General features: G+C 40.4%; 1 protein-coding gene across 5 annotated transcripts in view; it reads left to right on the top strand.

Moving 5' to 3' along the window:
• HELZ (helicase with zinc finger) overlaps positions 1-20,506 on the top strand; it is a 159,819-nt gene that overhangs the window by 4,843 nt on the left and 134,470 nt on the right. For 3 of the 5 annotated variants that reach the window (XM_041723761.1, XM_041723764.1, XM_041723766.1), the window contains exon 4: positions 1,068-1,124. The gene's annotated coding sequence lies outside the window, so the exon portion shown is untranslated. Of the gene's footprint in view, positions 1-1,067; positions 1,125-1,323; positions 1,401-10,706; positions 10,791-20,506 lie in introns of all 5 variants that reach the window. The other 2 variants (XM_041723762.1, XM_041723763.1) reach the window with 2 other exon arrangements.

Here is a 20,506-nt window from a genome sequence, read left to right on the forward strand (position 1 = left end):
TTAGTTCTGTTCCCCTGAGCTGACTGTGGAAAACAGTTGGTGTCATTTGGCTTTTGGAAGACCTCTCTGTTGCTGAGGTACACTAGTAGTAGTGAAAGTGGAGGGAGAAGTCAAGGAAGGCATGGACACTAAACTGGTTTAGGTGTTATACACGGACTATTCTCCTCCGGTTTCCTGTGATGTTAAGTAATAAACCATCAGTTTAAGATAACTATAATTGAATTGTTAGTGAAACACTCAGTTAATTCTACTGTCAGGTTGTTACAGTTTTGATTTGTTGATCTTTTAAGGAAATAAATACTTGTGAATTAAATTCATATAACCTTAGGGCTGGGGGTAATGGTGGTAATTACCATCTGTAGAATTTTATGATAAACTGCACAGTATGTTTACTATAGGCTTTTTGTTTGTTTGTTTTTTATTTATTTATGATAGTCACACAGAGAGAGAGAGAGGCAGAGACATAGGCAGAGGGAGAAGCAGGCTCCATGCACCGGGAGCCTGATGTGGGATTCGATCCTGGGTCTCCAGGATTGCGCCCTGGGCCAAAGGCAGGCGCCAAACCGCTGCGCCACCCAGGGATCCCTACTATAGGCTTTTTATAACTCACTTTCTGTCCTTTAATTCTCATAACAACCCCAAGTTAGTTGTTATTTCCATTTTGCAGAGGAGGAAATTTAGGCCAAATGTGAACTAGCTAACAAGTGTCATAAGACTGGTAAGTTGTGGTGCTGGTGTTCTGTCTTGGAAAGCCTATGCTTGTAATGTGCTCAGCTTTACTTCTATCTAGTCTGTCTTATTTTCCAGATGAGGAAATTTAGGCCTGCAGAATTCAAGTGACTTGCCCAAGGTCACACAGCTAAGTGATAGCAACAATAAACCAAACTTTTATCTTTGTTCTCTTATCTCAGAACTTTTGGTCCTCGATGGTTATGCTACATTTTACTGAAATACTATGGACCGAAAGACCATATTCTGTGAATACTGGATACAAATGCTTCACAACTGATACATCAGCAAAGGTGTTTTCTACTATGTATTTAAAAGCTTCCTTTTCTTTCTTTCAGAAATTACAAAGAGCTCTGATGGGCTATTTGGGTGATCCCCAGTGCAGTGAACTGCAGGTGAGTAAGGTTTAGGAGAGCTTTATTTAGAAAACAAGAACTTGGTAATGCCGGAGAAGGCGACAAAGAGAGGCTTAATCTAGAGGGCGAGTCTGTCCAGGAAGAATAAGGTGGGGCCGGGTGGAGTAAGGTTGGGCAGTAGTGAGATAGTGGAAACCTGACAATGCGGATCCCACTGAATTGGCTACTTCTGGAACAGACTGGATGATGATGCACATCCTCTGAAGAAACTGCTTGCCGCCGCCGTTGTCAGAGTTTGTTTGAAGAGAAGCGAGGGTAGGTTAATCTTCCACTCATGTTCTGAATGAGTAACCACACAGGGGCTCATCCTATCTGCATATGATTGGAGTTTGAGAGGCCCTTCAGTTTTTGTGTCAACATTCTGGAGTGGTAATCACCCTGTGCTCTGATGAACTTGGTTAAGTCCTGAATAGTTTGTTTTTCCTGGTTTCTGCTGTGTATGTATTGTCATGAATGATTGTATATATATCTGCATTTTTGAGCATCTAGATAGTGAGAATGTAGTAATAGAAACAAAAGGTTAAACTTTTTTCCTGATGGTTATATTTATTAGTCCTTCAAATTATTTATCTTTTGCTGAAATGCCCTGCTAAGAAAGGCAATTTAGTCTTTATTACTTCTGATTCACAATAACTGATTTTTTGGGTCCATTATTGTAACTTGGTCTTTCATTATTAAACTTAGATGATGGTGATACTACAGAAAAAACAATTAGAAGCCTTAATATTACCCTTGTGGGGCATCAGTGCAAAAATTATGTTTTGATATATTTTCAGTACTAGTCTTTTGTTAGACCTCACCAGCTCAAGAAAGCTTCATCTGTTAATAAAATGACTTGCCATCCCCCCTTATGGACTCTGGCTGGGTGAGATTTATAAGACATTGCCAGCTTCTTTTCACCCATCTGCTTTAAGCTGGAGTTTTTAGTTTTTTGTTCTTTGTGGTTAAAATAACTTTTTCCATTTAACTGTACTTTGGTCTCCTGGCCCTTAGTTCTGTGATTTGTCCATGATTCTGTGCTGCTTTTTAACTGTGATACTGTCTGCTACTGAGTCAGCAAGTTGGCTTTGAGAATCCCAGAAACTTTAGTGTGACAGACAGTACTATATACTTTCAGAGTTTATAATTGAATTTGGGCTTGGCTATTTGCTGATTGCTAAATTAACAACACAGTTGTAGACATTTTTTGTTTTTGAGTTTATGTTTGTTTTGCATGATTCGGGGGTTCAGAACAGTTGAGGTGATTTGTTGGTCCTTGGAAAGTTGGGATCTGGGGGTGTCAGAGAGGTCATTGTGGTAAGGAAATTCATGAGCCTTCTCAGATAAGGCTAGAATGAGCCGTGGAAGGGAGGGGTGGACCTCTTCTTGAGGCTGTATCAAGCTTGTATCCTGGAACCCCTCTGTTTCCTTGGTATGGTGGAATTTCTTTTTTAAGTTCAGGAGAATGGATATTAAATAAATTGTTGAGGTGCCTGAATGGCTCAGTCTAACCGACTGAGTGTCTGCCTTTAGCTCAGGTCATGATTTCAGGGTCCTGGGATGGAGCCTGCCATTGGGTTCCCTGCTTAGTAGGGAGCCTACTTCTCCCTTTCCCTCTGCTGCTCCCCTTGCTTGTGCTCTCTCTCTGTTAAATAAATAATTGAAATCTTTAAAAAAAATTGTTAAATATTTAGATCATTACCTTAAAATAGTTGACGTTTGTTTTGGTGTTCAATTAAAATATATATTTTTGTGTGTAAGTTTATGCATATTTATATGTAACTATATGTATATATGTATATTTGACTCATGTTTAATTATGGTACATGTAATTTGAATTTTTTATACTTATTAGATCATGGAATATTTCCATGTTATACATGTCACAATTTTAATTTACATGCTTACATTTTTAAAAAAGATTTATTTATTTGAGAGAGAGACTGTATGCTTCCATGTGAGTGAGAGGAGGTGCAGAGGAAGAGGGAGAGAAGCAGACTTCCCACTGATCGTGGAGCCTGACCTAGGGCTTGGTCTCCCAACCCGGAGATCATGACATGAGCTGAAATGAAGAGTCAGATGCTTAATCGACTGAGCCACCCAGGTGTGCCCCTATATGCTTACATTTTGGAAGGCTACAAAATATTTTGTCGATACATGCTCCCATAATTTTCCTAAATCTTTTAATATTAGGTATTTATATTGCACCCTGGTTTTTCACTTAATACTTTATTTATTGATTTTTAAAAGATTTTATTTATTTATTTGAGAGAGAGATGGCAAGAGACTATGAACAGGGGCAAAGGAGAGGGAGAAGCAGGCTCCCTCTCGGGGCTCAGTCCCAGGACCTGAGATCATGACCTGAGCCCCAAGGTAGATGTTTAACTGACTGATGACCAGGTGCCTCTGACTTAATACTTTATTCTACATTAACGTAGATATTATTAATATTATTTTTTGACTAATTATATTTCTGGGACACCTTTCTGAGTGTATTGGGTTAAATGAATGTTTTTATGGCTTTTTGTATATTTTGCCATATGATTTTTCAAGAATTTTGTACCAGTTTGTACTACTAACAGTTACATGGATATACCTGTTTTACCATAGCTGGACAGAAATACATTTTTTCCTTAAAAGTTTTTGCTCATTTAGTAGTGTAAAGTAGCATTTGCATTTTTTCTATAATGTTGAATTTTACTCTTCGAGTCTTTTCATGGTGAATTGTTTGTGCACATCCTCTGCTATTTTATGCTATACAGTATTGATGTGAGCTTTGGATGGTAAGGCAAGTATAACCAGCTAATAAACCGGTGATTAATAAAAAGATAACCAGAACACATTCCGTGAAGCTGTTCAAAGAGGTCTAGATAAGTGATCTTGGAGATAGTGCTTGAAGGGAAATAGGATTATTCTGAGATTCAATGCAGCAAATGTTTATTGAGCATCCACTGTGTACAGTGTGCCACCTTGTGTCCTCTGAGTGCTTCCAAGTCATCATGGTGGTGTCTACCTATTTGAAGGAGGCAGCTACTTGAGAATGCCTGAAACTTGACCAATGGGGACTCAGGCTGCTGAAAAAATCCCTTTGTGGCTGGTTGGAGGGCTGAGGGGATCCCTGTCTGAGAACATCTTCAACTCATTCATGGCATACCACTGTGCCTTTGCACAGTCTTTGATAATTCTGTTTTGAGGAATACGAAGATGAATAAAACCTATTTCCTCCTGACAAGGAACGAATTATCTAGTAGGGAGAATAGGGGCACCAGAAAATGAAAGGACTAATAGGAGTTTGATAGGTGCTATAAAAGAGTTCAGCAGAGTTCAGCCAAGGTGCTTAGTGGTTAAGTAGAGGGGGTGATACTGCCCCCTTGGGGATATCAAGGAACAGTTCAGCTGAAGAAGTGATACTTAAATGGCACCACCGTCAGGATGAGAAGCAATGGAAAGAAGAGGGCATTCTGGAGGGAAGAAAAGCTTGAGCAGAGGCAGAGGAGTATTGTTGGGAATGAGGTGGACGTCAGGAAACTGCATGTCCACACCACTTGGACCCTGGGGGACATAAAGGAGCATAGTGGAACATGAGGCTGCTGAGGTCGGGACTGGGCTTTTGGTGAGGGGGTGTTAAATGACAGACCAAGGATGAGTAGGATGGATTGGCAGAGAGGAGAAACAGAGAGAGGGACTTTTAGTTGCATTCATGGTAATAGTCCGCGTGAGGGATGATAGGGGCCTGAATTGAATCGATGGCCTTGGGGATGGAAAGGAGGCAGTGGATTCAGGAGCTATTTTGGAGGTTGAACAGAGAGGTGACTGATTAGGTAGGAGGAGAAGGGAACAGTCAGTTCCACGTCTCAAGTCAGAGGTGATGTTGAGGTTTTTGTGCTTGGATGGTCGGCAGAATAGGCATCAGGAATAGGGAAATCAGGAGGAAGAACAGGTCTTAGGGGTTTGGAATAGAGGCAGGATGAATTTGGTTTTGTTGGTTGAGTTCAGGGAGCTAGTAGAAACCTGAAATCAGAATTTTAATCTCGAAGGAGCAGAGGAGGAAGTTTGGGGGCCAGAGGTACTAGAGGAACCAGTGAGGTCTGACATTCAGTAAGGCCAAGCATGGATGAAGCTTCCTGATTCCCAGCCCAGTGTTCTCCTAGCCTCACACTGTGGAGTGCTGATGGGTCTCATCTGGGGGGTTTTCCTCACACCCATGTATGCTCAGTGGAAAGCTGGAAGAATGGAGTTTATTTTGGGGAATGAGGATTTCATTTTATATATATGTTTATATATTATTTTATATACAATATATAGCATACATATTTGGGAGAGGGCAGAGGGAGAAGCAGGTTCCACACTGAACAGGGAACCTGACACAGGGCTCCATCCCAGGACCCAGGGATCACACTCTGAGCCAAAGGCAGATACTTACTTAACCACTGAGCCACCCCAGTGCCTCAGGACTTTATTTTTTTTATTTTTATTTTTATTTTTTTAGGACTTTATTTTTTAATCAAAAATTTTTTTATTATGGAATCTTTCAAACATACAGAAAGTAGTAAAAGAGTATAGTCAGTTCCATTGTACCCATTTTCCAACCTGAGCAGTTGTTCAGTTGTTTCTGTGGTGTCTTCTGTTTCTTACCTCCCCATTAGTAACTTTATTATTTTTTTTTAAAGATTGAGAGAGAGCACATGCATACAAGCAGGGGAATCAGCAGAGGCAGAGGGAGAAGCAGGCTCCCTTGCCTGGGAGCCTGAAATGGGGCTCAATCCCAGGACTGCAGGATCATGAACCCAGCCCAAGGCAGCCACTTTACCGATAGAGCCTTCCAGACCCCTCCCCCCACCTTATCCTTTACTTTAAAGCAAATGGGAAGATGAACAGTGTTGGTTATGCTGGGTGCGTGTGCAGATAGGGAGAATTTGGAACAGTTCAGTAGGGTTTGTTCTGAGCTCTCTGGGTGTGGTCTAGAAGGAAGAGAAGTAGGATTATCTTCCAGAATCCTGTTCTGCCTCAGACTTTGTGTTTTTGAGCAAATCACTTAAGTATTTTGGAGTCTTAGTTTGTCTGTGATGGAAATAAATAATAGCTTTGCAGATTCACTTGAGACAAGATATGTAAAATCCCTCTGTGAACTCTAAACTTTGAGGCTAAACTATAATGCAGATTTTAGTTGTCAGAAATAACAAAAAGGTAGTGCTATTCAACTTTGGGATTCTGTGTTGCTGGCAAAAAGTTTATCTTACTCGACTAAGTTTTATTTTTCAGCAACCATACTTATGTTAGGAACCTAGGGGCTCCAACAGTGAACAAAATAAACAGAATCCCAGCTGCCATGGAGCTCATATTCTAGATCTGGAGGGTAATAGTGAGCTAATCCTTCTATACCAGTGGGCCAGGCACTGTTGTGAGTACTGCTATAGTTTAACCTATTAATTCTTGCGAGAGTCCTGCAAGGTACTGTTATTATCCATATTTTACAGATTTGGAGATGGAGGCAGATTTTTAGGTGGATTGTCTCAAGTTGCAATGCCAGGATCGAAATTCAGGCAGGTCTGGTTTCAAGCCTGTCTATCTACTCTTAATCCTTATCCCGTAGACAAACTCACTGTAGCATACTAGTATCTGATACAAATAAAAAAGGTAGGCCCACACTGAAATTACTCCTAAACAAATGTGTTTTCTTCTTGTAAAAACAAAACAAAAACCAACCAAAAAAATGGCATTAGTGTTTTGGAGATGGCGATATGGTAGTCTTTGGTAGAAAACTATTTTTCCTCCTAACTTTTTGTTGGCTTCACCAGCTTTCTTGGTTTCTTTGGATACACATGGTTGCCTCAATGGAAGGAAGTCATTTTTCGGCTGACACTTAGGCAGAATCTCTTCTTGAATGAACCACCTTATAATTCTCTTTTACCTTTTCCTCCACTTCCCCTCCCTTTCCTTACCCTGGGGGAATTCCCTTCTCTGGTCTCTCCTACTCTGTTTTTTCCCTGCTCTCTCCATTGTGCTAGCCTGACCAGTCTCATCAGCTGCCCACGTCCTGAGAGAGTCCCTGCTTTCTGCTTTTGCCTTCTCTTCCTAGCCTGCCTCTTGCCACCTACTCTGGGCTTAGCCCTGCTTTGGCTTTTCTAAATTTATTTAGTGGGACTAGCTTCCTACCTTTGGCTCTGGCTCTGGCTCTGCAAGATCTTAGTCCTTCAGGGATAGGGCACACTGGGAAATGGGCAACAAGAAATCCTTAAGTTTGCCTCTGGATTAGGGCATGGGCTTTACTGCTTATAAGAAGGGTATCAAGGCTTGTGTACTTGTTTTTTTTTAGAAATTTTGGTTAAATAAGCAGAACATAAAATTACCGTTTTTTGCTCTACAGTCAGTGACAGTAGGTACATTCTCATTGTTGTGGGACTACCCCCGCCATTCATCTCCAAAACTCTTCAGTTGCCCCAGACTGAAACTCTGTACCCATGAAACAACACTCCATTTCTGCCCCCGCCCAGCCCCTGGCAACCAGCATTCTTTCTGTCTCTATGAATTTCTCTATTCTAGATCCCTCATATAAGTGCAATCATATATTGTCCTTTTTGTGTCTGGCTCTTTTTACTTAGCATAATGTTTTCAAGGTTCACCGACCGATGTAGCATATGTCAGCTTTTCCTTCCTTTTTAAGGCTAAATAATATGCCATTATGTGTAAATACCACATTTTTAATCCATTCATCAGTTGATAGACACTTGCGTTTCTTTTTTCTTTTTTCTTTTCTTTTCTTTTCTGTTTTCTTTTCTTTTCTTTTCTTTTCTTTTCTTTTCTTTTCTTTTCTTTTCTTTTCTTTCTTCTTTCTTCTTTCTTTCTTTCTTTCTTTCTTTCTTTCTTTCTTTCTCTCTCTTTTCTCTTTTCTTTTCCTTTCCTTTCCTTTCCTTTCCTTTCCTTTCCTTTCCTTTCCTTTCCTTTCCTTTCTTTTCTTTTCTTTTCTTTCTTTTCTTTTCTTCTTTTCTTCTTTTTTATTCATGAGAGACACAGACAGAGAGAGAGGCAGAGACCTAGGCAGAGGGAGAAGCAGGCTCCTCACAGGGAGCCTGATGGCGGCGCTTGATCCTGGATCCTGGGATCACGACCTGAGCGGAAGTCAGGCGCCCAACTGCTGAGCCACCCAGGTGTCCCGACATTTGGGTTTCTTCTTCCTTTTGGCTATTGTGAATAATGCTGCTATGAACATGAGTATACAAATATTTGTTTGAGTCCCTGCTTTTGGTTCTCTTAGATATTAACCCAGAAATGGAATTGCTAGATCCTGTGGTAATTCTATGTTCAATTTTTTGAGCAGTCACCATACTGTTTTTCATAGTAGTAGCCCCATTCTTTGTCCCACTAGTAATGTACAAGGCTTCCTGTTTCTCCACATCATCACCAACACTTGTTATTTTCTGGTTTTTTTTTTTTTTTTTTTTTTTTTTTTTTTTTTTTTTTTTTGAGAGAGAGCACCTGTGCTAGGGGGGTAGGGAAGGAGAGGGCTGTAGAGGGAGAGAATCTCCAAGCAGGCTCCACATCCAACACCCAATGTGGGGTTGATCTCAGGACTCTGAGATCATTTCCTGAGCTGAAACCGAGTTGGATGCTTAACTGACCCAGCTACCCAGGCACCCCTGGATTAGTTTGAGTTTCAAAGCACTTTTTACAAAATATTTTTTTTTTTTTTTAAGATTTCATTTATTTATTCATGAGAGAGAGGCAGAAGCAGAAGCAGGCTCTCCTGCTCTGCAGGGAGCCTGATGTGGGAATCTATCCTAAGACCCTGGGATCATGACTTGAGCCAAAGGCAGCCGCTTAATCTACTGAGCCATGCTGTCACCCCTCAAACCACTTACTTAAGTTAAAGAAAACCATTTGTTTAATTTATGTTATGAGGGATGCTTGGGTGGCTCAGCGGTTGAGTGTCTCCTTTGGGCTCGGGTCGTGATCCTGGAGTCCTGGGATGGAGTCCTGCATTGAGCTCCCCACAGGGAGCCTGCTTCTCCCTCTGCCTGTGTATCTCTGCCCCTGTCTCTGTCTCTTATGAATAAATAAATAAAATCTAAAAGATAATTATATTATGAAAATGTTTCTGCATATAGGATAGTTGAAAGACTAGTATAATCAACACTACTCATTTGTTAGCATTTGCCAAAATTTGCTTTCTCTGTCTAAATAGGTTTTTTTCGGGCAGCCCCGGTGGCACAGCGGTTTAGCACTGCCTGCAGCCCAGGGTCTGATCCTGGAGACCTGTGATCGAGTCCCACGTCGGGCTCCCTGCATGGAGCCTGCTTCTCCCTCTGCCTGTGTCTCTGCCTCTTTTTCTGTGTCTCTATGAATAAATAAATAAAATCTTTAAAAATATATATATATATAGTTTTTTTCAGGGCCAGTTGAAGGTAAGTGGCAGACATACTGGATTGGTACTTCATTTTTTTTTTTTTTTTAAGATTTTATTTATTTACTCATGAGAATACACAGAGAGGAGAGAGAAAAGCAGAGACAGAGGCAGAGGGAGAAGCAGGGAGCTCGACGTGGGACTCGATCCCGGGTCTCCAGGATCACGCCCTGGGCCTAAGGCGGCGCTAAACCGCTGGGCCACCTGGGCTGCCCGGATTGGTACTTCATTAATACAGATTTGAATTGTGTAGGTCCACTCTTACATGGGGTTTTTACAGTATAGTAAATGTATTTTCTGCTCCTTGTGATTTTTTTTTTTTTTTAAAGTAATCTCTACACCCAACATGGAGCTAGAGATGAGGAATTGCATGCTCTATTGACTGAGCCACACAGGCACCTCTCTTTAGTTTTTTTAAGATCTAGAATAGTTCCCACCCCTTTTTGTTTTTTATGACAATGAAGCATGGTATAGTGTCGGTGATACAGTGGTCAGTGGTAAGCATAGATGCCTTCCATGACAGTGAAGCATGTTGCTTGTTGAAAAATGCAGATGAGGGGCACCTAGGTGGCTCAGCGGTTGTGCGTCTGCCTTCGGCTCAGGGCATAATCCCCGGATCCGGGATCGAGTCCCACTTTGGGCTTCCTGTGAGCTGCCTGCTTCTCCTTCTTCCTATGTCTCTGTCTCTCTCTTTCTGTCTCTCATGAATAAAGAAATAAAGATTAAAAAAAAAAAAAAGGGATGCCTGGGTGGCTCAGCGGTTTAGTGCCTGCCTTTGGCTTAGGGCATGTTCCTGGAATCCCGGGATCGAGTCCCACATCAGGCTCCCTGTGTGGAGCCTGCTTCTCCCTCTGCCTATGTCTCTGCCTCTCTCTGTGTCTCTCACGAATAAATAAATAAAACCTTAAAAAAAAAAAAAAAAAGAAAAATGTAGAGAACTAAAAAAAAATCCATAACCCACCACTTAGAGATATCCACTTTTTAAAATAAACTTTTAATTTTGGAATCATTTTAGATTTACAGAAGAGTTGTAAATGTAGGCTAGAGTTCTCCTGTACTCTTCATCTAGTTTCCCTCGTTGGTTTTTTGTTGTTGTTGTTGTTTTTGTTTTTAGTTTATACTTGAACAGAGATTTATCTATGCAGCTTATCTAAAATCAGGGTAAATATTCTAATTCACAGACACCATACCTGTTGCTCCTCTTTTGCAAGTCAGAATTTTCCCAAGAAGAGGCTCCTCCATTGTTAATACCTTACACTTCTATGGTATGTTTGTCAAATCCATTGGAACATTAGTGGTAACTAATACCCAGGTTTTATTTGAATTTCTCTAGTGTTTCTACTAAAGCCTTTTCTGTTGAAAGATCTATCCAGGATCCATGTTGAATGTAGTTTTCCTGTTTCCTGAGCCATGACAATTTTTCAGAATTTTATTGTTTTTGTGATAATTTTGAAGAGTCTTGGTCAGGTAGTCATTTATTTAAAGATCTATTTATTTTAGACAGAGTGTGCTAGTGTACGGTGGGGAAGGGCAGAGGAAGCAGAAAAGAGTGAGTCCCAAGCAGACCTGTCGCGGGTCTCCATCTCACAACCCTGAGATCAGGACCCAAGCCCCTGAGATCGGGACCCAAGCGGAAAGCAAGAGTTGGATACTTAATGGACTTAGTCACCCAGGCACCCCCATCAGGTATTTCGTAGAGTACCCCTCAGTTTGGGTTTGTCTGATGTTTTCCTCATGATCAGACTGGAGTTACAAACCTGGTACAGGTTTTGGGGAGGGAGATACTTTTAATATTTTGTTTCCTATCTTGGCTTTTTATATAATATATTTAATATGTATATATGTTTTACAAAATAAGATTATATACCGTGTCATTGTATAATCTACTTGTTTTTACTTATCAAATGAGAGTAGGAAACTGTATTGAGTTTCAAAGACTGATTTGAAAATATTGTTTTAAAACATAGACTGTTGGTAAATTAAAGACAGCTTTTAAGAGGGATGGTGGTGGTAGTAGTGCCATTTTGTTTTAATTATGCAGTTGGCTTTTTAAAAATTGATTTATGTTTTATATAAAAAGCTCAACTGTTTGGGATTATGATGTGTGTACAAGTCTCCACAGATAATCCAAAAGGGAAAATGAAGAAATGCAAAGAATAGAAAATTTTTTTTAGTAATATAATTTTCTTGGCAAGCAGCTACCTTTTCTAGAAAGTCAGTCTTTTAATGTAATTTGATTGCTTCATAAATATGGGTTTTTAAATATACATATTTTTATTGATTAGTAGACATGTTAAATGATTTGGGAGGAAGCTCAAACTTTTCAAGAAATAATTTGGAATTATTGAAAGCAGCCTGTCTCCTGAATTGCTGACAGTTCTAAAATACGGGTCAGGAAAAGTCAAACTAAGATGGGAAAAAAAAGAACCCTTTAATTTTAGCTGTTGACATAACTTGTTAAATTTAGGTTTTTTTGCTTTTATCATTTTAGTTACTACAGAGGGTAAGAAGTCCATTTGGGTATTTCTTTTATATATTTAAAGCATTTTACACTTTACTATATTGAATTCCATTCATTTTGGATTTTAGGAGAATTTACCTCTTTATGAAAGGGATTATTCAAGATGGAATATGATTGATGATCTTAGTTTCTAGTTTTCTAATTTTCTTCTCAATAGGCTTAGTCTCTCTTCTAATGCTTCTTGCATGCTCAGAGATTTTTATAAGAGTTTTAGAGAAAAATGCAAGTCTGGGTGAATATTAAACACAGTACAATGAATAGAACTTTCTTCACTTTGCAGAATATTTTGCCTGTGTATCCCATAGAACCATCACAGATTCCAGTTTTGGATAAAAGCAGATAAATTTAAAGATAACACAACATTCCTCTTTATGACATGGAATTCTAATGAGTACTGAATTTGGTACAGGACAGTTCTTGGAATGCTTGGCATTCAGGTTATTTTAGGCCATCTCTTTGGGAAATTCAATTAAAGTATTTATTGAATGGCTTTAGTGAACTGAATGGTTGTCTTGGGGATATAAAGAATATAAAATATGACCCCTATTTATAAGATGGTTGTGTTGGGCAGATAAAGGATCTTTTTTTTTTTTTTTTTAAAGATTTTATTTGTTAAAAAATTTTTTTATTTGTTTGAGGGAGAGAGAGAGAGATAGCACGAATTAGGGGAGGGGGGCAGAGAGAGAGGGAGAGGCAGACTCCCTGCTGAGCAGGGAGCCTGATGCAGGGCAGGGCTGAGATCATGACCTGTGCTGAAGGCAGAGATGTAACTGACTGAGCCCCTAGAGGCCCCCAGATAAGGCATCTTATATATTTAATTCAAAATAATAGATGATTAAGAGGCTAGATCATTCTATAGGAAGTAGTACTGGTTTGGGGAGGGGATGTGAGAGCATCTTATGGAAGTCTGGAAGGATTCATTTAAAGCTGAGTAGGAGTTAGGTTCAGAGAGGGGAGGGAAAGGACATTCAGGCAGTGGAAAGGGCATTGTCAAGAGACTCAGAAGCCTGTCCTTGGGGAGTGGTAGGAAAGTTAGGCCGTAGCCAGGCTGTGGGTGGCCTGGATATCTAGTGGTGAGCCTGGACATTATTTTATAGGCGTTTCAGAACCACCATGCCACCTCTCAAGTAATAGTTCTTAACTTTCTGCCTTCCTGAGGAAGCATGACACACGTCTACCAGCGTCACTGTCTCCTCACAGCTGTGCTTAGTCTGGAGAAGGGGGCATACTCTGATATGCTTTTCTTACCCCACTGGGCTAGGTCATGTGGGTTATTTTAATAATGTATCAATCTGGCTTTTCTTCTTTTTTCACAATACATTTATTTCCTAGTAGGGTCTTGTTTTGGGAATAATAGTTTCCACAGGGAAAATAATGCATGAGGCAGATTAAAGCTAAATTAATGACTTTGTAAAAAAAGTGAATCTTTAATTTTTTTTTTTTTTTTTAGCAATTCTTCCTTTGTTTAAATTTTTGTTTTGTTAGTTATGTAAGGAAACTTATGGGGGACCCCTGGCTGGCTCAGCAGTTTAGCGCCTGCCTTCAGCCCAGGGCCTGATCCTGGAGACCCGGGATTGAGTCCCACATCAGGCTCCCTGCATGGAGCCTGCTTCTCCCACTGCCTGTGTCTCTGCCTCTCTCTCTTTCTCTCACTGTCTCTCATGAATAAATAAAATCTTAAAAAAAAAAAAAGAAAGAAACTTATGTATTTTATTGTATGGGTCTTTTAAGTTTTCCTATGGTTTTATTGTTTATATAGCTTAATAATTAAGGACAACTTGGGGTCTAGTCAAGACCCGATTGTGGCTGTTAGTGATTTCTATCAGAGTGCATAGTAGTAATGTTCAGCATAACTCATCAGTCTTCTAAAATCTTGACAAATGCAGTGTGATTCATTCCACTCAAGTTAATTATGAGGAAAATAATTTTTTCATTTCTGATGGAAACAAATGTATAAGTCAGAGATATAGAAATCATCTTCAATTTAGATTGAAGAAATTTTATTTACTACTATTGGCTGCTGCTGATTGATCACAGTTTATTTTTGTTCTTTGAAGTCTGTCTGTAATCAAATAAGCTTTAGCTCTTTTGAAATAACGGAGGAATCTTATATTATTAACCAGAAAAGTTAATTTAAGGAAGATAACACTTTTTTTTTTTAACAATAAAATACATTTTATGACTTGATTTCATGGTGGTCTGGTGGTTATTCTCATATTGTTATAGAAAGAAATCCACAGTGGGAAAAGAACGATGCTTTTACAAATCTCCTTTCTTTTTTACCATCTGTTACTGAAAATGTCTTAGTCCAGGCCTGTCTACCTACCACCTTTGTAGTGCACTATTGATTTCATTTTTCTTCCAGTATTTACTTTTGGTCCTGGACAAATTACCTAGCGATGATGGAATTCTTCAGAAGTATCCTATATTTTGTGCCAAGTGAACTCAATGATTGCTCTCTTTGGAGACATTCTTTCTGAGACTCCGTTTTTGCCTCTAAAGCGTATATACATGGGAAGGGAAATGTATAGGTTTTCCATTTATTAACAACACACAGTGGGGCGCCTGGGTGGCTCAGTGGTTGAGCGTCTGCCTCTGGCTCAGGTTGTGATCCCGGGGTCCTGGGATCGAGTTCTACATCCAGTTCCCTGCAGGGACCCTGCTTCTCCCTCTCTGTGTCTCTGCCTCTCTTCTGTGTCTCTCATGAATAAATAAAATATTAAAACAACAACACACTTATCCTTTTGTATCTATTTCTTCCCAGTTTTTAAAACCTGTGTTGTGACATTGTGATTCATATTTATTTCATTTTTAAAATATTTTATTTATTTATTTGACAGAGAAACAGCACAAGCAGGGGGTGGGGGTGGGGATGAGGGAGAAGCAGGTTCCCACTGAGCAGGAAGCCCCATGTGGGGCTCCACCCCATGGTCCTGGAATCTTGACCTGAGCCAAAGGCAGACACTTAACCAACTGAGCCACCCAGGTGTCCCATGACTCACATTTTAAAAGTAATTTAAAAATTTTATTAAATTATCATAGAGTAAAAGTGGCTTTTTTCTTTTGGTAAGAAAATTTTTTCCAATTTGATACATGTATAGTTAGTGCAGTCATCACCACAGTTAGAATACACAGTATCGCCACCCTGAAAAACTCCTTCCTGCTCTCCTTGGATAGTTACCATCCCCATCCCCTAACCCCAACAACCATTGATCTTTTTCCATCCCTATAGTTTTGGCTTTTTGGAATGTAATACAAATGGAATCATAACAATATTAAGCTTTTAAGACTGGACACTTTTACTCTTTAACATTCATCTAAGATATTCCATATTTTGCAAATTCTTTTTTATTACTGAGTAGTTCATTAAAGGACATTTGGATTGTTTCCAATTTTTAGCAGTTATGAATAGAGCTGCTACAAACATCTGTGTACAGATTTGTGTGTGAACCTACGTTTTCATTTCTCCAGGGTAGCTGTCTGTGGGCAGAGGGGGATTGCTGGGTCATATAGTGAGTATATGTTTAACTTTTTAAGAAACTGTCAACCCTTTTTCTGGAGTGGCTGTACCATTTTATATTCCTACTAGCAATGTATGAGAGTTCTGGTTATTCCACACCACTGATATTATCAATATTTGTAATGTAGCCATTCTAATAAGTATGTAGTAGTATCTAATCATGGTTTTAATTTGCATTTCTCTGATGATTAAAGCCATTGAACATCTTTTCATGTGCTAATTTGCCATCATTATATCCTCTTTGTGGAGTGTTTTTGGAAATCCTTACCCAACTTAAAATTAAAAAAAATTTTTTATTTAAATCCAATTAATTAACATACAATGTATTATTGGTTTCAGAGGCAGAGGTCAGGATTCATCAGTCTTACATAATACCCAGTGCTCATTACATCATGTGTCCTCCTTAATGTACATCACCCAGTTACCCATCTCCCCCACCCCAGTTGTTTTCTTATTATTGAGGTTTGAGAGTTCTTTGTATATCCAGATATATATAGATCCTTTTTCAGATATGTGATTTGCAAATACTTTTCTCTTCATCTTTAGCATTTTTTTCATTCCTTTAACAGTGTCTTTCAAAGAGTAAAAATGTTTAATTTTGATCAGCTTTATCATTTTTTCCTTTGGATTGTACTAAGATCTAAATCTATCTTCAGGATAGATTTTAAAATGTTTCTTTCCTATAAAAGTAGTGAAAGCTAACTTAGTGATAGAAATTATCTCATAAGGTTGACTTTTGTGGAAAGTGCAAATGTTATCATTTTCTGGAAAGGTGATGCTAATTAAAATACTCTTCAGTCTTAGGGACACCTAGGACTTTTGCTTAACCAAAGGAGATGACTGGCTTAGGTTTGGGAGGATTTTCCTGCTTTCTCTTTAATGGTAATCTCTAATATAGTCAAAATACGTATACTTTTATAAAGCAGAATTATGTAGGAAATCAGTAAGACTGTTTCAGAGTTAAAATGGTAATCCTTTACATTCACATTGGATGCCTTTGGAAGTGTTTGGGTTTGAGTTTCTATTCTTTGAACAGCATTGGAGCCTCCATTGTGGGTCTAGAGTCGGTGTCATGGCTAAGGGCATGAACTGGGTTATACTGTTTGGATTTGAATCCTGCCTCTGTTACTTACCGTGTAACTGTGGGTAAGTAACTTTTTTGTGCTTTAGTTTCCTTGTCATAAATGGGAATGGAAAAAATAATAGTATCCACCTTATAAGGTCATCATGGGGATTAAATTAGATTCCATAGAGTATTTTCAACAACATCCAGTACACAGTAAGCATTCAGTAAATGGTTCTTATTGCTGAAGTAGTTTTATGGTGAAGTCATTTAAAACAAATGTTAGAGAATTATATTTTCAACAGGCAGAATAACCAAATATTGCACCATTTTTCTCCCATGCCCACCTTTTTCCCTCTTGATACACTTCCTGTTATTAGTAATCAGTAACTCTGGCCAGTGTTATTAGCCGTTATGTGTGTAGACAGTGCTCAGCCCAGTGTTTCACTTCCTGCGAGGCACTAATTAGAGGTACATATGTATCAGTTAGTTCCAACTGCCTGAAACATCAGCCTGGACTGGCTTACACTAGAAAGAAATTTCTCAGCTCACCTAACTGCAAAGTCCAGGCATAGCTAGCTGGAGTCAGGGCTCAAGTAGTGACGGGAGGACTCCATTCTCCCCTGAATCCGCTCTGCCGTTTCCTGTGCATGCTTCAGTTGTAGGCGCTCTTTGTTAGAAATACGGCCGCAGCATGTTCAACCCCTGGAGCCCGTCAGATTTGGGTGTAGCAAGAAGGAACACTTGTCTCTTTCCCAGAAGCCTCAGCAAAAGCCCCGTGTCTCATTGGTTCTTATGGGGTCACACGTCCTACCCTGGGCCAACCTCTGTGTTTGCGGCTGGGGCTTGGATTGGTCGGTCGTGGTCACGTGGTAGCATTGGCCTCCCTGGTGTAGTCGGGTCTTGAGGAGACTTACGGACTGAGAGCGAGGGACAGGTGACTTCTTAAATGGGAAACACGAGCTTTTATCACCGGGAAGAGGACTGGGTGCTGGGTGGCCCAACGACTAATGATACTAGTCTCTGCTGTAGGTCGGCAGCAGGTTGCAGGAGTTCGTGGATTGGGTTTGGGCCCTTGGTTTCTGATTCCCGCCTCCTGCCTGTGGAGTTCTGTACTCCCGAGCTTGTGTTCCCCACGGGGCCGCAGTTGTAGGAAGTCAGTGTCTTACATTCTTTTTGTGAATGTTGGACATTTTTGACAGGGAGAGAAAGAACCAAGGCCGATAGAGGTAGATCCCACAATGGGCGGCCGTGGAGCTTCTTCCTCTGTTGATGGGATTCGTGGGACTCCGCTCCTTTCCCTGGGCCTCCCTGCCCCCGTGGGAGAGGCTCGTCGGGACCCGGCTGGTCAGCGGCTGCGCCGGGACCAGGCTGTGGTGGCCAGGCTTGTATGCTGGTGACAGGGCTGTGTCCTGTCCTCGCAGGAGCGTCTGTCGCCCCAGTGAGGCGGGTCTGGGCCAGTAGTTCTACATCTCTTTTTTTTTTTTTTTTTAATTTTTATTTATTTATGATAGTCACAGAGAGAGAGAGAGAGAGAGAGAGAGAGAGGCAGAGACACAGGCAGAGGGAGAAGCAGGCTCCATGCACCGGGAGCCCGACGTGGGACTCGATCCCGGGTCTCCAGGATCGCGCCCTGGGCCAAAGGCAGGCGCCAAACCGCTGCGCCACCCAGGGATCCCTAGTTCTACATCTCTTACCGGGCGTTTTCTGGAGTCCACCCTGGCATGGTCTGTGGCATCATCTCACTTTGACTCTGTGTTTGAGAAAGCACTTTAACTTCATCAGGAGTATGTGCAGGAAGGTCATGCTGTTTTCTGAAAAACCAGAGAAAACGAGTCTAAGACCTGCTTCGTACCAAGACGCACGCTGCAGCAGAGTACCCCAGTGAGGTTCGGGTAGGACCCGATGACCAGCACCGATTAACAAAGGTTAATTGTGAGAGAAACCTTCACATCCTTTTCTGAGGTAGGCACTGGAACCTAAGGAATCAGATGTTAACTCTTTATTAAGTCATTTACCCACAAAGCTCCTGACGTTACTAGTTCTGCTTCTAACCTCTACTTATATATTAGCGTTACTGAGATTTCCTTGGCAAATATGCTTGGGGACTAATGTTGGCAGGAGTCTGTGATCTCTGTAGCTACTTTTAGGGGTTATCTTGCCTGGATGAGTGACCTACAAGTATACTTCTCCAATGGCTTTTCTTCCATAATCATAGAGATAGATAAAAGAGATGAAAATAACTCCTCTGTTAAGTAGATAAAGTAGTTACATAGAGTGTTATTTTGTTTCCTACAATTACAGTGTATGTTGAGATCAGTGAAGTGATTCTACTTTATATAAATAGAAAATTTGGAATTTTAGGGAAATAACAATAGCTAACACTTAACTGAGCACTTACTGTGTGCCAGGCGTTCTTATAAGTGTTCCACGCATGTTATTTCACCTAATCCTGCATTAACCATAGGAGGTAGGCATTAGTTGTCTTGCCATTTTAGAGGTAAGTTGAGATACCAGAGGTTAAGTCATTTGCCCCAGGCCATGCAGCTGGTGAGTGTCTGAGTGACAGGGCTGATGGTGAGTGAGGGGGGCTTGTGAGTTCTGAATGCAAGTCCTCTGGCTATGAGCCTGTGCTTTGGATCATTGTGCTACATTCCCTCCCTAAGAAAGATTTTAGCTTGTGCATTCTTAGTTTCTCTTTTTACTTCTTTTTGTAATATTTTCTAGATGTGGGCTGAGTTTTACAGGAAATATTTGCTCATTCTGGGGCCTCTGGTGTCCGTGGATTTATCTGTCTACTGTTGTTGTTATCTGGCAAGCAAACACTGTATGCTTGTTTGTATCAGTAGTTTCCAGTAAGGAATGGTTTTACCCCCCAGGGGACATTTGCTCATGTTTGGAGACCCTTTTAGTTGTCACAGGTTGGGAGATACTACTTGCATCTAGTGAGTAGAGGCCAGAGATGCTACTACACATCTTAAAAAGCACAGGACAGCCTCCTGAAACAAAGAACTGTTTGGCCCAAAGTATCAGCATCAGCTGAGGTCTGTGTAATAAGTTAGTGATCATGTAATGCCATTCTTTTTTTTTTTTTTTTTTAAGATTTTATTTATTTATTCACAAGAAATACAGAGAGAGAGAGAGGCAGAGACCTAGGCAGAGGGAGAGGCAGGCTCTCTGTGTGGAGTCCGATGCAGGACTCATCCTGGTACCCAGACCACGCCCTGAGCTGAAGGCAAGATGCTCAACCACTGAGCCACCCAGGCATCCCTTATTTATTTATTTTAGAGAAAGGGAGAGAAGAATCCTCAAGCAGACTGCCTGTTGAGTGTGCAGCCGGCTGTGGGGTTTGATCTCATGACCCTGGGATAACGACCTGAGCTGAAATCAAGATTCAGACCCTCAACCAACCAAGAGCCACCCAGGCGCCCCTGTTTGTTGAATTATCTTGTGAATAGCAGATTTGTTGTTTTTCTTGTTAATAGTTAATTTGCTAAATGTAAATAAACATTTAAAATATCCTGGCAGTGCCTGGGTGGCTCAGTGGTTGAGTGTCTGCCTTTGGGTCAGGTGATGATCCCAGAGTCCTAGGATGGAGCACCATGTAGGGCTCCCTGCTCAGTGGGGAGCCTGCTTCTCCCCCACCATCTGTCACTCCTCCTGCTTGTCTTTGCGCTCTCATTCTCTATCAAACAAATAAATAAAATCTTAAAAAAAAATACATCCTGTAATTTTAAAACCATGTTTTGGTTTTTTTTTTTTTTTTTTTGGTATTTTTTAATTAAAATTAAATTTTAATTTAATTAAAAATTTCAAACTGAGAAAAGTAGATAATATTATACCACATGTGCATACCAGCCATTTTAATAAGTACTAA

The sequence above is a fragment of the Vulpes lagopus genome, chromosome 12, assembly GCF_018345385.1.
Source record: "Vulpes lagopus strain Blue_001 chromosome 12, ASM1834538v1, whole genome shotgun sequence".
NCBI lineage: Eukaryota > Metazoa > Chordata > Mammalia > Carnivora > Canidae > Vulpes > Vulpes lagopus.